The sequence below is a fragment of the Mirounga angustirostris genome, unplaced genomic scaffold (assembly GCF_029215605.1).
Source record: "Mirounga angustirostris isolate CCGP_5_RB_7025 unplaced genomic scaffold, mMirAng1.0.hap1 SCAF_4, whole genome shotgun sequence".
NCBI lineage: Eukaryota > Metazoa > Chordata > Mammalia > Carnivora > Phocidae > Mirounga > Mirounga angustirostris.
This window is the reverse complement of record NW_026991712.1, coordinates 13,709,222-13,724,142: the sequence shown is the minus strand read 5'-3', so window position 1 is coordinate 13,724,142 and position 14,921 is coordinate 13,709,222. Positions and strand designations below refer to the sequence as shown.

The 14,921-nt window shown below is 40.1% G+C and overlaps 1 non-coding gene across 1 annotated transcript; it reads right to left on the bottom strand.

Moving 5' to 3' along the window:
• Positions 1 to 464: 464 nt before the first annotated feature.
• On the bottom strand, positions 465 to 573 carry LOC123860664 (U6 spliceosomal RNA). The gene has a single exon (XR_006794785.1). It is a non-coding gene; the product is annotated as a U6 spliceosomal RNA (small nuclear RNA).
• Between the last annotated feature and the right edge of the window lie 14,348 nt (positions 574 to 14,921).

Below are 14,921 nucleotides of genomic sequence, written 5' to 3'. Positions count from 1 at the left end.
TGCTAGGAATCCCAAACTGACGTCAGCTCCAAACAATAGCATGTATGCAATTCACAAAGCACTCTCTAATACATTTGCCTACTGGATCCTCACTCCAACCCTGCAAGGGAGTGTTCTTAGACTCCTTTACAAAGAAATAATGGAGTCTTAAAAGGACTAAATTATAAAAAAAAGAAAGAAAGAAAGAATAAAAATAAAAGGACTAAATTATTTGCCCAGGTCACTGAGAAAGAAATTAGCTGGGTTAGGGCATAAAACCAGATTTTCTATTTCTTTCTTTCTTCTTTCTTTCTTTCTTTCTTTCTTTCTTTCTTTCTTTCTTTCTTTCTTTCTTTCTTTCTTTCTTTCTTTCTTTCTTCTTTCTTTCTTTCTTTCTTTCTTTCTTTCTTTCTTTCCTTCTTTCTTTCTTCTTTCTTTCTTTTCTTTCTTTCTTTCTTTACTGTCTTTATTTTAATTCCATCTAAAAAAATATAGAATGCTTACAGATTTTGTGTCATCCTTGAGGAGAGGCCATGCTAATTTACTCTGTATCATTCTGATTTTTAGTATATGTGCTGCCGGAGAAGCCAGCACCAGATTTTCTATTCTTAAACAGGATTTTTTCTATCCCCTTTTCTCTGCAAGAGCTTTTCTGACCAGGTGATTGAGGAACATAGGCTCAGGGAACCTGAATTTAGCCAGAGGTCAATGGGACCCTTCCAAAAACCTGCCATCCCCCCTCAAGCACTTGAGAGCCCAGAGTGGGTTAAGTCTTCCCTGGCTCAGTCCCAACAGACATTAAATTCACCTGTGCTTGCTCTGAAATAAATCAGTGTCCTTTTCTGCTGCTGCTGTTGTCTGGAAATAATGCAAATGCAATGGGCCTGCACTGACATTGTGCTTCCCTGGAAGGAGACACATAATAAATTGTCCCTTAATACTGTTAAAGAGACATTTTCCTCTAACTCAGGAGCTTTTGAGGTTGGTCTGTGCTACTCACCCAGCGAGGAGGAAGATATGGTGCCTTGTCACTGGGCCCAGTTGTTCATGTGACCTCTCAGTGCTCTTTGGTTTACTGCATTGCTAAGTTCAAGGATGTATTTCCCAGCCCCCAAGTCAAGTCATAGGACTTGCTGGTAACCTAGACTGGTTTCCTTGTTTGTGATTTGGATTTATTTTATTTTATTGTACGCATTTAAATGTTTGCTTATTTGGATGCTTGAAAGCCGAGGGAAACTGGAGCTCCTGGTCCATGCCATTCATCTTTTGGAAGAATGCCAAAGCTGTTTCCGCAGAGGACAGAAGGCATTGGGGTCCCCTGCAGGAAGCCACTGCTGCTCCTTAATTGTTTGTTAGAGGAAGAATCAAGGGTAAAATTTAAAGTAAATGGCTGGCCGGGTTGTACTAATTCATCAAAGCATGCTTCAAGTCAGTAGTCAGAGCATGCATCAGCCCCTGGCACCACCACTTTCTATGAAAGTGGAAAACCCAGCAGACCTCCAAGCAGATGAAATCATTAGGAGGCATTCAGCAATGCTTGAAAAGCAAAGAGAGAGGAGGCAAGGATTTCTGTGCATGCTCCACTTTGCCACATGGGAAAACACCAGTTGTCTGTGACCTAGTTATCTGGGAGAGATACCCACAAAACTGTTCACTGCATGGGAACCCCATCCTCCAGTGCATCCTGTGTGCTCAGAAAACAATTAGAGCTTCCTACTTTGATTCTATTCCTTTTGCTTAGAGTTTTTTAGTTGCAGTAAAGACCAATCCACTTAAGGTAGCTTAAAAAAAAGGATAATTTTATGGGGCTAGACCATGGACAGAAAATAAAACCCAGGTTCATTAGAAATTGGAAGTAGGAACTGGAAAGTTTTCAGAAAATCTGTCAGCATTTCAGTTCTCTCTCTCTCTCTCTCTCTCTCTCTATATATGTATATATATATATATACGTATATATATACTTGGTCCCTTGTCTGTGCAATGCTTCTTTCTCCTGCTTCTCTATGAAGTCTCCTTGCTTTTAGGCATGCAGTCATTGATTCATTCAGTAAATATTGAATCCTACCACATGGCTGGCATTGCTCAGGATGCTGGGGATAGAGCAATGAACAAAATAAACAGAAACCCATGCCCTTGTGGAATATGCACTGCAGTGGGGAGGCAGACTCTAAGTGGTATAAATAAGTACAGTGTGTTAGACAGTAGTAAGTGCTTAGAAGAAACAATCAGGACAAGAAATGAAATGTTGGGACAGCAGTTAAAATCTTGCAGAGCATGGTCATGGAAGACCCCACTGGGAAGGTTGTTTTTAAATAAGTACCTTAAGGAAGTAAGAGAAGTAACTCCACAATGACAGAGCACACTGGGCAGAGGGTACAAAAGGTACAAAAGACCCGTGGAGTTTCAACGAGTGACAGGAGGCCAGTGAGGTGGAGAGTAGAGAACTAGTGAGAGATGAAGTCTATATTTTGGAGAGACAAATCACAGATGGGGGCTTTGGCTTTTGCTCTGAGTGAGATGGGAAGATCCAGAAAGCCTACCTCAAGCTGAGTGACCACATAGCCCACTCATTCCAGTGGTTGTTTCTTACTGCTACCTTATTATTGAATCGAAATCTCTTTGTTTCCAAAAAAGAGAATCTAAGGGCCATTGACCCATGCCCAGTCTGCTTCTGCAGTCATCCTGAGTTCTCAGGGTTTACCCACATATTAATCCAGCTAACTAGGCTAAAGCCCCACCTAGTGATAACCAGTGACAGCCAGTGTCTGTATACATGGATGCCATTTCTATTTCTGCCTATTTCTCTCAAAAATGTAGAGCAGTGGGGCCAGCTAGTCAAACTTCAGGGATATGGAGACCCAGCTATGTCTCTTACCCAATCTCTCTCTCTCTCCCCTCTCCTTCTCCTCAATCTCCTCAAAATACATAAGGAACAGTGGAGGGTCTCACAGAATCTTGGCTGAGTGAATGAGTTGGCAAGTGCTAATAAGAATATCAGGACCTTAGGAAACAGAGATCCTTTTAGAAAATTCTGATTCCCAAAAAGATTTTCACATCAGATCTTCGACAAAGACAAAATTAGAATATGTACACTCTCAGCAATCTCCTTATCCGAAGAGTCCTCAGATGTGGCAGAAGGATCCACAAGAGTTGTAATGAGCACTTGTGAGGGGGTGCCAGTCATGTTACTATTAATAGATAGCATACTAAAGTTGGACATGTTTTTGAATAAATTAGAATGAATTAAATATTAACCCCAAAATAGCATCCTTCTCACTGCTATCATCCAATGTGCCTTCTGAGTGGGAGAGAAAGGGTGGAGCTACAGCTGGACTGCAAGAGCTGTACATAACCCTAGATGTGCCCCCCACACAAACATCTTCCCTTTTGTGACTCTTGGTGGAAAATAGTATGAGAGCCACTTCCAGGGGGAATAAGACTGGTGCAGAAGGGTTGCGGGACAACCGCCATTTCTTTCTCAAATGACCGCCATGAGGACAGGCATGTTCTAGAACTTTCTTCTCCCCAATTCTAAGAGCCCTGAACTTGTGGAATGGCCAAATAGATGATGATCTTTTTCTAAGAACGACTCCAGCATGGTTTACTGTGTCATTCTCATAATTATATGCAAGAAAGTTACCATCTGTAGCTCAGCCGTGGCTTTTCACATGGAAGAGGAAATGACTAAATATATATTTACATAGCTCTCATGAATATGCATTTTTTAAATGCACAAATATGTACAATTACTTGATAGACTGTTTTGGTTCCTATCTTTCGAATATTTAATACAACCATAAATGTTTAATTCATATTTACTGGGTTGATTGAACAGTTTCAAAATTATGCCAAGTCTTGCTAGAAATGAGATTGAATGTCTCTAGCATATTTGTGCAGCAGGATTTGGCCAGCAGAGGCCACACTGACTGGTTAAGTGATGGTTTTCTTGTAAAGAATATTGAATAAAGCTGCTCATGGAAATCGACTTGCCTGTAGCTGAGAGGAATGGCCCTGCATTTACGTCCTATGGTAGCTTACAGAGCCCTTCACCATTTGGCCTCCCTGCCACCCCTTTGCCGCTCTTTCCACTCTGTCCCTCATCACTCAGCCACAACAACTCACATTCCACCTTAAGTCCCCAGCACCAGCTGTGTCCTGTGCCCACAATGCTGCCCACACAGACCTCAAGCCTGTCACGTGCTCAACCCATAGAAAGGGTTATCATGATCAACCCTTTTACAATCGCAGGGCCGAACACTGTTGAGGGCTCCTTCTGCCCCTTGGCTTTTTTTTTCCCCATTGTATTCACCTCTCACATCAAACAACATTGGCTAATTTACAATGTTTAAGATTAATGGTCTGTCTCTGTCTCCCCTCGCTAGAATGTAAACATCATAAGAGCAGAAATCTGTTTTATGCACTGAATGATCCTCCAAAGCCCAGAATGGAGCTGGCACTTCAGGGAACTACAGTGGAGGGAGGAAGAAATGGAAACCAAGAGTTTTGGGTTCAAATCCAGCATGGGAATGAGGCAAGGACAGAGCAGAACAGCAGCAGAGATCTCTCCTGGGTACAGGTGAAGCCTAACTGGCCAAATCTCCACAGAACTGGGTCACCCATTATTTAGAGGATCACCTCTAGGGGTAGCACCCATATGGAAAGACTTTGTAGTCCTACTGTGTACATGTGAAACAGGGGTGTCAGCATCACCTCCAGAGAGAAATCTGAAAATTAAATGACATAGGGTAAGTAAAAACATACCCAGCTATGAGAATAGGGACGAAGTAAAAAGGGAGTAGGCTTCTCATTAAGTAGGGGATTATTTTCCTAGGGTAATGCTTACCCAAAAATTGTTTACATGCAGCCAAATGCCAGGAGAGGCTATAAAACATGGCTTGTCACTGTAGTGGGGACACAAAGCACTCCAAAATGTAGCCACTGCAGCAGATCCATTTTGCAATAAAAGTATTAGGGGAGGTCACACCTCCCTGGGGTGAAGTATCACACATACCCAACAACAGCAAATAGGGAAAGGTATCCCTACAACTACAGAAAAAGAGGGGATGAAGATACTAGATCCTACAGTGTGTATTTTTTTTGAGCAGTTTGTGACAGATTGAACCATATTTATGACATAGAATTCATCTAGCATATCAGCCAAAACCAAAATCAAGGGATCATTAAATAAAGGGATACGCAGGGGCGCCTGGGTGGCTCAGTCGTTAAGCATCTGCCTTCGGCTCAGGTCATGATCCCAGGGTCCTGGGATCGAGCCCTGCGTCGGGCTCCCTGCTCCGCGGGAAGCCTGCTTCTCCCTCTCCCACTCCCCCTGTTTGTGTTCCTGGTCTCGCTATCTCTCTCTCTCTCTGTCAAAAAAATAAATAAAATCTTTAAAAAATAAATAAAAATAAATAAATAAATAAATAAATAAAGGGATATGCAGTTGAATGGGACAAGAAGACAATGTGAGAATAACAGAGAAACAGAGGGTAAAGAATAAGAATAAAAATAAAAAGGAGGGGCTCATCCTAGAACCAGGATAGAGACACCTCCCTAATTCTCCTGTCTACGGATGTCACCAATATTCTGGTGAAGAAAATTGGTGGTAATTACCAGAACCACACACTCTAGTTACAAATGAATAGTATTTATAGCTTGTCATACATGTGCGGGAATGTTTAAGGGGATGTTTAGTGAACTGTAAATAGCGTGGGTTCAGTTCTGCCCAGCTAATCCTATATGCCGTAATTATAAAGCCTCAAGTAAATACAAACCCTTCAATTATCAAGAAGAGATATCTGAACCAAATAGAACCAACTGACAGTAGCAGTCAAACTGTTGCCCACAAGGGTGTGGAGAAAGAAGTACTTCCAGACCCTCTTAGAGCATTATAAACTGGTTACAAGAAAGTACATTTCTGGGAACTAATTTTGTAACTATTTTTCAAAGGCTATAAAAATGTTCATAATATTTATCCCCTACTCCTCTCTATCCACCCTTGCAACAACTTCTGGGAATACAGTCCACAGAAACAATACAAAGTCCCCATAGGAACGAAGTGATTTGCTCACAGGTGTTTGTGACCACACTGTTCTGGATAGTAAGAAATGAAAAACAACACAAACATTCCATTATTATATGTATGGTTAAGTATATTATGATGCTTTTGTTTTTATTATCCTGAGTTTATGGAGATAGCTTTATGAGTTTTGAAAAATGTATACAGTTGTGTAATCACCAGCACTACCCAGATGTAGAACACTTCCATCACCCCCAAAATTTCCCTTGAGTAGCCAATTCCACCCCAGGAAATCCGCTGCTAAGATTCTTTCCCTATGGTTTGTTTTTTTCCAGATCATTACATGAATGGAATCACAGAGCACATAAACTTTTGCATGCCTTCTTTCATTCAGCATAACCCATGAGAGATTCATCCAAGCTGTTGCTGGATGGAATTCTTAATATGGATGCATTGACATTTGTTTATTCATTCACTATCCCCTTCACTTTTTAAAACTTTCTATTTTGAAATAATTACAGATTCATGATTTATAATTATTAACTCTCTAAATTAGAGATTTGAGAGATAGGGCAAAGAGGTATTCTGTACCCTTCACCCAGATTTCCCTAATTGTTACGCCTCATGTTATGTAACTATGTCAAACTCTAGCGAAACCAGGAAATTGCCAGAAGTACACTGTGTGTGCAGTTCTTCACCCTGTTATCACATGCCTAAAATCCCCTAAGCACCATTGCAATCGCAGAACTCTTCACTCACCACAGAGATCTCCCTTATACTTCCCCTTCCTGCTCACACACCTCTACTTTTACTCCTTTTCACCCTCTGCCATCAATAAAACAATAGTTTTAGATACTTTCTGCTTTGACGCCCTTCAATAACCACATCAGACAGTGTTATCATTTTGGCTTTAACCATTAAACATAATTGAGATCTTTCAGGGGGAGAAAGAAAACCTGTCACATTTACACACATTCCTGCCTTTTCCATTTACTTTCTGTTGAGTGGAATTCCTTTAGAGAATTTGCTTGTGACAAATTCTCTCAGTTGTCCTTCATATATCTTTGTTTCCCTTCTGTTCTGCAAGAATATGTACTCGGGGTATAGAATCCTGGGATAAGAGTTCCTGTCCTTCAGCACTTAGAAACAAGATGCCACTTCCTTCCGGCCATGGAGATGGCTTCTGATGAGAAATATGTTGTCATTCATATCATTTCCCCCTAGAAGTAACTGTCAAATCTCTCTCACTGACTTCAAGATTCCATGTTTCCAGAAGTTTTTTTTTAATAAACACTTTTTTTAAGATTTTATTTATTTATTTGAGAGAGAGAGAGAATACAAGTGGGGGGCAGAGGGAGAAGCAGACTCCCCGCTTAGCAGGGATCCCAGAATCCTGAGACCATGACCTGAGCTGAAGGCAGACGCCCAACTGACTGAGCCACCCAGGGACCCCAGTTTCCAGAAGTTTTATTACAATATATCTTGGCATGGGTATCTTTGGGTTTATCCTTTTCAAGTTTCAGTCAGCATCTTGAATCCATAGATTTATCTTTTATCAAACCTGGGAAATTTAGCAATCATTTCTTCAGATACTTTCTCAGTTCCCCCTTCTTTCTCCTCTCCTTCTGAGATGCCAATATCATGGATGTCAGATCTTTTACTTTAGTCCCACACATCCCTAAGTCTCAGCTCTTCTTTTTTTTTTTTTTTCTTTCAATTCTGTTTTCTTTCTGTTGTTCAGACTAGGTCATTTCTATTGTTCTATCTTAAAGTTTTACTATTTATTTTGCCTATCCCTCCATTTTACTGTTGAGTTCTTTGGTTTTTTGTTTTTGTTGGGTTTGGTTTGGTTGGTTCGGTTTGGTTTTTATTTGTTTGGTTGTGTTTTTTTCCTAAGATAATGTATTTTTTTTGTTCTAACATTTCCATTTAACTATTCTTTATATTTTTAATTTCTTTGCTGAGATTTTTTTTTTAATTTTTTCAATCATGTTCATCATTGCTCATCAAAGCACTTTTATAATGACTGCCTTAAAATTCTTGCCAGATAACTCTAACATCTTAGTCATCTAGGTGTTGGTATATCATGACTGTCTTCTCTCATTCAAGAATTTCCTGGTTCTTTGATTTTCTTTCTTACTGAATCCCAGATATTTGGGGTTATAAGATTCCTGGTCTTATTTAAATCTTCTGCTTTAGCATGCTCCTCCTGATACCAAGCCAGAGGGAGAAGGGAGACACCACCTTATTCTGCTAGATGGGAGTGGAAATCCAGGTGTTCCCTGACACCCAGGAAGAGGGAGGGAGCCTTCCTTCCTGCTGGGCAGGGGTGGCCCCTCGGCCTCTGACCATTCTGACAGGCAGTGGGCAGTACAGGGTGTGTGAGGGTGTGCTCATTATTGCCCAGCAAGGATAGAAGTCCCAGGTCCCTACTTAGCCTTCTCGGACCCCACCCCAGCTAGGTGAGGGTGGTAATCAAGACCCCCCATACAACCTCGGTTAATAAGGGGCATGAGGCTGCTCTTTTCCTTTGGTATTTGGTAACCAGTATCTAAAAGTTTTCTTTCTTGCTAGGCTGCCCTTTCTGAGAGAAAGCAATCTTTGCTTGGGGACTTTTTGTCTGAATGCACTGGCATTTCCAGGATGCCAGTTTCTCCAGCATCCAGTCTGGAGATACAAGGCAAAAAAGAAAATCCAGAGAACTCATTGCCATGTCATTTCCTGAGTCCTGAGGTCCCTAACCCAGTATGCCTACTTTTCTCTATCTCTCAGAGTCCTCTTATATTTGTTTGATGTGTAAACCCAGAGTTTTAAGCTATACTTATCCAGAGACATAGGGAAAAGTACCTATCCATTTCCTTTCCAAGGCTTTTTTTTATAAGACTATCCTGGAGTACAAGAAAATAAAGATACAGCAATAAGTGAAAAAAAGATTACCAAATTTTCTGCCTAATGTGGTTACTGACAATTTTTTTTAAATCACAAGTGTGCAAGAAAAAAGACTGGAAGGAAATATACCAAATGTTAATGGGCACTGAGTTAGTAAAACAGAAAAAAGGGGAAAGCTTTTCTCTTCTACTTTCCAATGTTCTATATGATAGCAATCTTACATTAAACAGAGGCACCTGGGTGGTTCAGTCAGTTAAGCGTCTGCCTTCAGCTTAGGTCATGATCCCAGGGTCCTGGGATCGAGCCCTACATCAGGCTCCCTGTTCAGCAAGGAGTCTGCTCCTGCCTCTTGCTCATGCTCTTTCTCTCTCTCTCAAATAAGTAAATAAAATCTTTTTTAAAAAAAATATTACATTAGCCATACACATCAAAGGAATAATAGAAATGGCTCAGTCACTCAGGTATGTAAAGCAAAGACTGAAAAATGGGACCTGCAGAAAGCCCCATTCCAAGCTGGCTAAGTTACACATCCATAAAACTTCATTATAAACCTCACCGCTTATGAAGTATATAAAGGAGAGGTAGGGGTGTTGCTTTATGTTGAGCAAATCCAGCAGATTTTTGAATGAAGAGAGTAATGTGATCAGTGGAAAACAGTTTTATGGAATCAGCAGAGAAAGAAGTGATGTTTTATATTGAAGCACGTATTTTCTGGCGTGGGCCCACAATAAATTGAAATCGACACCAACAGTTGGCTCAAAAATAATCAACTACAAATATGCTCAACATATAAGCATTCTTGTGGACAAAACCACAAGGCGTGCTCTCCATTGTTCCTAACAGCTCTTTAGAAGTCACCAGATGCAGCTCTAGCTAAAATAACCCAGTGAGGTACAAGTTAATTACATAGCTACCAGCAAAATCACACACATTTTTTGCAGTAATAATGTGGTAAATAAATACACGCTCACTCCATGGGAAATGGTGGCAATTATCGGGAGCACATGTTCATACCATCATATTGCTTACTGATAATTGTGCGATTAACCCATGGTAGCATGCTAAAATGGATATTTATGCTTCTCTGAGCTTCGTGTGCTATGTGGAACGCATGTGAAAAGCACAGATGGGGAGTTTCAAGGGTGAACCTCAAGCATGTGAGCATTTTTTGAGGTCACAGCTTAGCCCCCAACCCTCCCCAGAAGCGGGCTTTAGGGTTTTTTTAATAATGTATATCTATTTTTAGTCAATTGCTTCACATACAATTAATGCTCAATAAACTCTTCGTTAAGTGAATTAATAAAAGGTAACAAAAGATTTGTGTGGCGTGAGTAATCCAAAAGGAACAAATAAACCAGAATACCTCATGTTTGTGTTGGGGATTCAGAAAGAAGCTTTGGGTTTGAAATCAGAAGTTCCTAAACCAAACACCAGGTCTTCCGATTCCTAATTAAGGAATTTCAAACAAATTACTTCCAGCCTTTGAATTTCAGTTTTCTCAACTAAAAAAGGGAAGTTAAGAGGTTTGTTATGTGGCTCAAATGAGATAATGTATGTGCAAACACTTGTAAACCAAACAAAAAGTATACGCATAGGAAATAGTCTTGCTAAGGTGCTACTATTTCAAGAGCAGCAAATCCAGACCTTCCTTCAAAGAAGCACATACTATCTAAGGACCTCTCACTGGTGGCAAGAGATAGAGGGGAAAAGAGTTGGCACAATTATTAGTCAGGAGGGTGAGGGGTAGCATAAAAGGGTGATCTGCAGAGTGAGTGATCCATACAAAAAAATTTAGACATATTGGGTCCAATCCAGAGTCAAGCCTATGGCAGCAAGTTCTTAAAAGTACAAAAGCAGTGAGTTTTGTGACTTCCACACCTCTATGACATACACATCAGCTCAAATAATCTATTTTTCTCATTTTAATGGACTCATTTGGGAGGAACAATACACTTTCTAAATAATGAGCATAGAGGAATTGTTTTAAAACATGGAAATTTATTTCTTACAAACCAATAATTCCCGTATCTCTCTCAATTTCTGCTTCATCCCATCAAGAACAACACACTGATCTTCAGGTGAATTGCAGTCAGAGAAAATGCACCACATCTAGAAGAGCTTTTGTAAGTCAGGAAGGACTCAACAACTAAGTTTTTCTTATTTATTGCAATTCATCAACACAATAGAACCTTTTATTCAATATGAGTAGGTCCCAAAGTTGGCTAGTTAATTGAAATATTTGTTAAAATGGGCACACATCTTTTACATGTTTTATTTTCATTGAAAATATATAAATGTTCATTTAGTCACCAACCTTTTAATGTGAGGACAAGGGTTTTTTATTTATGGGTCAGGAATTGGAGATCAAATCATGTATCTTCTGTAAACATAACCATTATGCATGGTCTACAAGTCTTAATATTTCCTTGGAGTGGTGTGACATCAAACACTTGGGAAGAAATCTCAGTACAGATCCCTTGTCAATTCCTATGAATGTTTTCCCAATGATTTATAGTTGTCTCAATCATGCCTAACTCAACAGCAATTTTACGAAAAAATTGCCTTTATCAAGTCCTTCCAGAGCATTTAGTTTCAATTTCAAAGACACATCAATTCTTATTTTGTACTCGTATGTCATCAGTTTATATAATAATGAATTGACATAATTACAAGAAGTAGTTTAGCTGATACAAACAAATTTATGCATAAACACAACTCAAGTGCAGAATAAGTCCTGGTCTCCACTTTGCCTTCCCTGACAAGTACAGAAGTACAGAATAAGAAAAGAGCATTTCTTAAACTACAGTAAACTAAACTGAATTTTTTTCAGTTCTTTCCATTTTCACCACCCTGTACAAATATATGTGCTGTCTACTTATTGCCACTATCAGGGATGGAGTCTCTTCCTCTCCCTTACGAGGTAAGTAACTTATCTTCTTTCTCTGACAGCTGTGAGATGTGCCTCTGATTTGCTGTAATAAGATACATTTTCATACTAGTCATTATTTTTAAAGTAAATTTTCATTTTAGAATAGTCTTAGATTTAAGGGAAAATCACGAAGGTAGCCCAGAGCTCCCATATACCCCACACCGGGTTTCCCTTCTCATTAACCATTGCTGACTTTTTATGGAACCTTGAAGCATTTTATTTGGAACCAAAGACTCTCCCATTTTATAGAAGTCATCAAAATGTGCAACATTTCTTTTATACTGTTATTATACCTTTTTTGTATGCCTCACCACAGCGACCAGAGTTGTGTTCACATTTATTGTCCTGATTGCCCAGCACCCTTTCCCTCTACAACGGGACAAGCACCTGATTTCCAGTATAAGGAACCACCCCACCCCCACTCACAGTTTCTATCATGCAGGTGGGGGTGATTCTAGGGGTGGACAGGTGACCAGGCCTGGCTAACCAGAGCACCCTTCACTGTGGCCCCAATAACCAGGGCACTGTTAGGGTAGATTATAGACCCCTTGTGGGAGCAGCCTAACTGAAAATATGGTCTAAGAGAAAAGCAAAAAGAGAGAGAGAGAACACAAAAGAGTATTCCAAAGACATACTTCTTCAATCACTGGGACTATCTCAGTTTTTACCTGTGTTCTAATGTAATAATTAATGAAATTTTCTTTCACCCTCAAAAGTAGTAAATGATACAACCTAATGAGAGGCCTGGATTTATCTATGCATGAAGTCAGCCACCTCCCTGGTTACATGAACTAAGAAATATTTTTCGGAAGCAGAGATAGAAGATTGGCTTAAAATAATTTCATAAACAGAGCGCCACTTGCCCTGGTCCTCACCATACATCCATGACGGCAATCAAGAAGTCTAGTTGACCCTTGAAAGTCCATCCATGTATAACCTGCATAGACTCAGCTTGAACATTTCCTTAGAAGAGGTACATATAAAGACCTAGACGCAAGAGAGGGAACAGTATATTTCAAGAACGAAAGGGATCTCAACAAGGCCAAAGTGGAATGAGAAGTTAGAGGGGAGGAAAGCAGGGGGCTCACCTACAGCCTTTTATGGGAGCTCGGGCTTGGTTCTAAGTCAGTGAGAACCTGGCAAAGCCTTCAATCCATACAGAGAGTCCTGGGTCATTATTTGTTCATTTTGCAAAGGCCACTCTGCCTGCATCAGGAGAATGGAAAACAGGAAGCTGACCCAGGAAGCAATGATGTCTTGAGTTGGGGCCTCGGTAGTGGTGATGGGAAGAAATGGATATATTGGAGATCTATCTAGGTGGCTCCCACATGTCAAGCTTGGAGTCTTGTTAATAGAAACCCTGCTTGAACCTAGTCCCCTTTTCCCTATTCAGACCAAATCACTAGGGTCTGAAATCCAGGCTTGCATAAATCAATATTTGTTCAATTAATGAACCTTAAAGTTTTGGTGGTTGAGAAGAATTGGAGAAAACAAGGCACCTCAAAATTCTCTAATAAACATATCTTGTCTCTGTTCCCAGGGTTTATGCACTAACAGAGGAAGTAATCAGGCATTATAGACATCACTTTGGCCACCTCAGATTTCTTGGGCAAAAGCAGAAGTCATACTTTTAAGATTTTCAACTACTTTATTAAGGGTAATTATTTGTATTCCCTTGCCCTTCAAACAATACAGAATCAGTATTTTCTTGGTTCCGTCGATACTAGATAGAGCTATTGACTCTCCTCTTTTATGGCACTATAAAACATGTTGTACTGAAATAAAAGTTTACTTGGCAACTAAGAATTCATGGGCAAGACTTCCTGCTGACTTTTCAGAAGCCTGGTCACATGTGTTGCTGCTTTTGTTGATGGCAGTGTTTCTTAACTGTCCTTTCCAGAGGATTCTTTGGATCTTTGGATTCTTTGCGTGTGTGTGTGTGTGTGTGTGTGCTCATCCATGAGCACATGCATACATTTGCTGCAGAAGAGAGAGAAAGTGTACCATGTGTACATGAGTAGTTATTTTTCTGCTAAATTAAAACTTTGCCAGAGTGACAGCCTACACTTACACAAGTTGTGTCCACTCTGCTAACTTCTATTCAAAGCAGCCACTGACCATAAAACCATCTTGTTTGCTTGTTCCACAGAGGCGAAAGTTGTTGTTTTTTCCTGATGGGAAAGGAACCCTTGCCAAATTTCTCCTGTGGCTGAAAAGAATAGACAGAAGGTAGAGAGTACCCCAAAAAAAGACATTTAGCCAAGGCACTAGGCTCAAGACATTGACTTCGTGGTTCTTTATTCCTCAGACTAACAACGTTTGGGTTTCAGTGTCATGACACTGTGAAGCAGGAAAGTGTCTTTGTGCCCAGCTAGACAGAGAGGCATCATGAAAAAAAAAATGGCCTCTGGAGTCAGAAATTCCAGGTTTGGTTTCCATCAGGATCACTTCTTGGCTGTGTGGCTTTGGGCAAGATGTCCTAGCTCTTTTGAGCCTCATTCTCCACATCTGTGAACTGAGGACAACAAATGTTGAGGGTAACAATATCTTCCTTGCTGAACTATAGTAAAGAACACATGATCTAGTGATATCAAATTGTATCTGTGAGGAAATGGTCTAATTTCATTCTTCTGTATGGTTGTCCAATTTTCCCAACACCATTTGTTAAAGAGACTATCTTTTTTCCATTGGACATTCTTCCCTGCTTTGTCAAAGATTAGTTGACCATAGAGTTGAGGGTCCATTTCTGGGCTCTCAAGGCAGAGGATCATAGGGGAAGAGAGGAAAAAATGAAACAAGACAAAAACAGAGAGGAAAACAAACCATAAGAGACTCTTAATCTCAGGAAACAAACTGAGGGTTGCTGGAGTGGAAGGGGCTAGGAGGGATGGGGGGGCTGGGTGATGGACATTGGGGAGGGTATGTGCTATGGTGAGCGCTGTGAATTGTGTAAGACTGATGAATCACAGACCTGTACCCCTGAAATAAATAATACATTATATGTTAATAAAAAATAAATTAAAAAATAAAGTAAAAATTTAAAAATGTATCTGTGAACTATAAAGAACTAGAGAGATATACCTTGTTATTGCTCCCCAGTTTTGC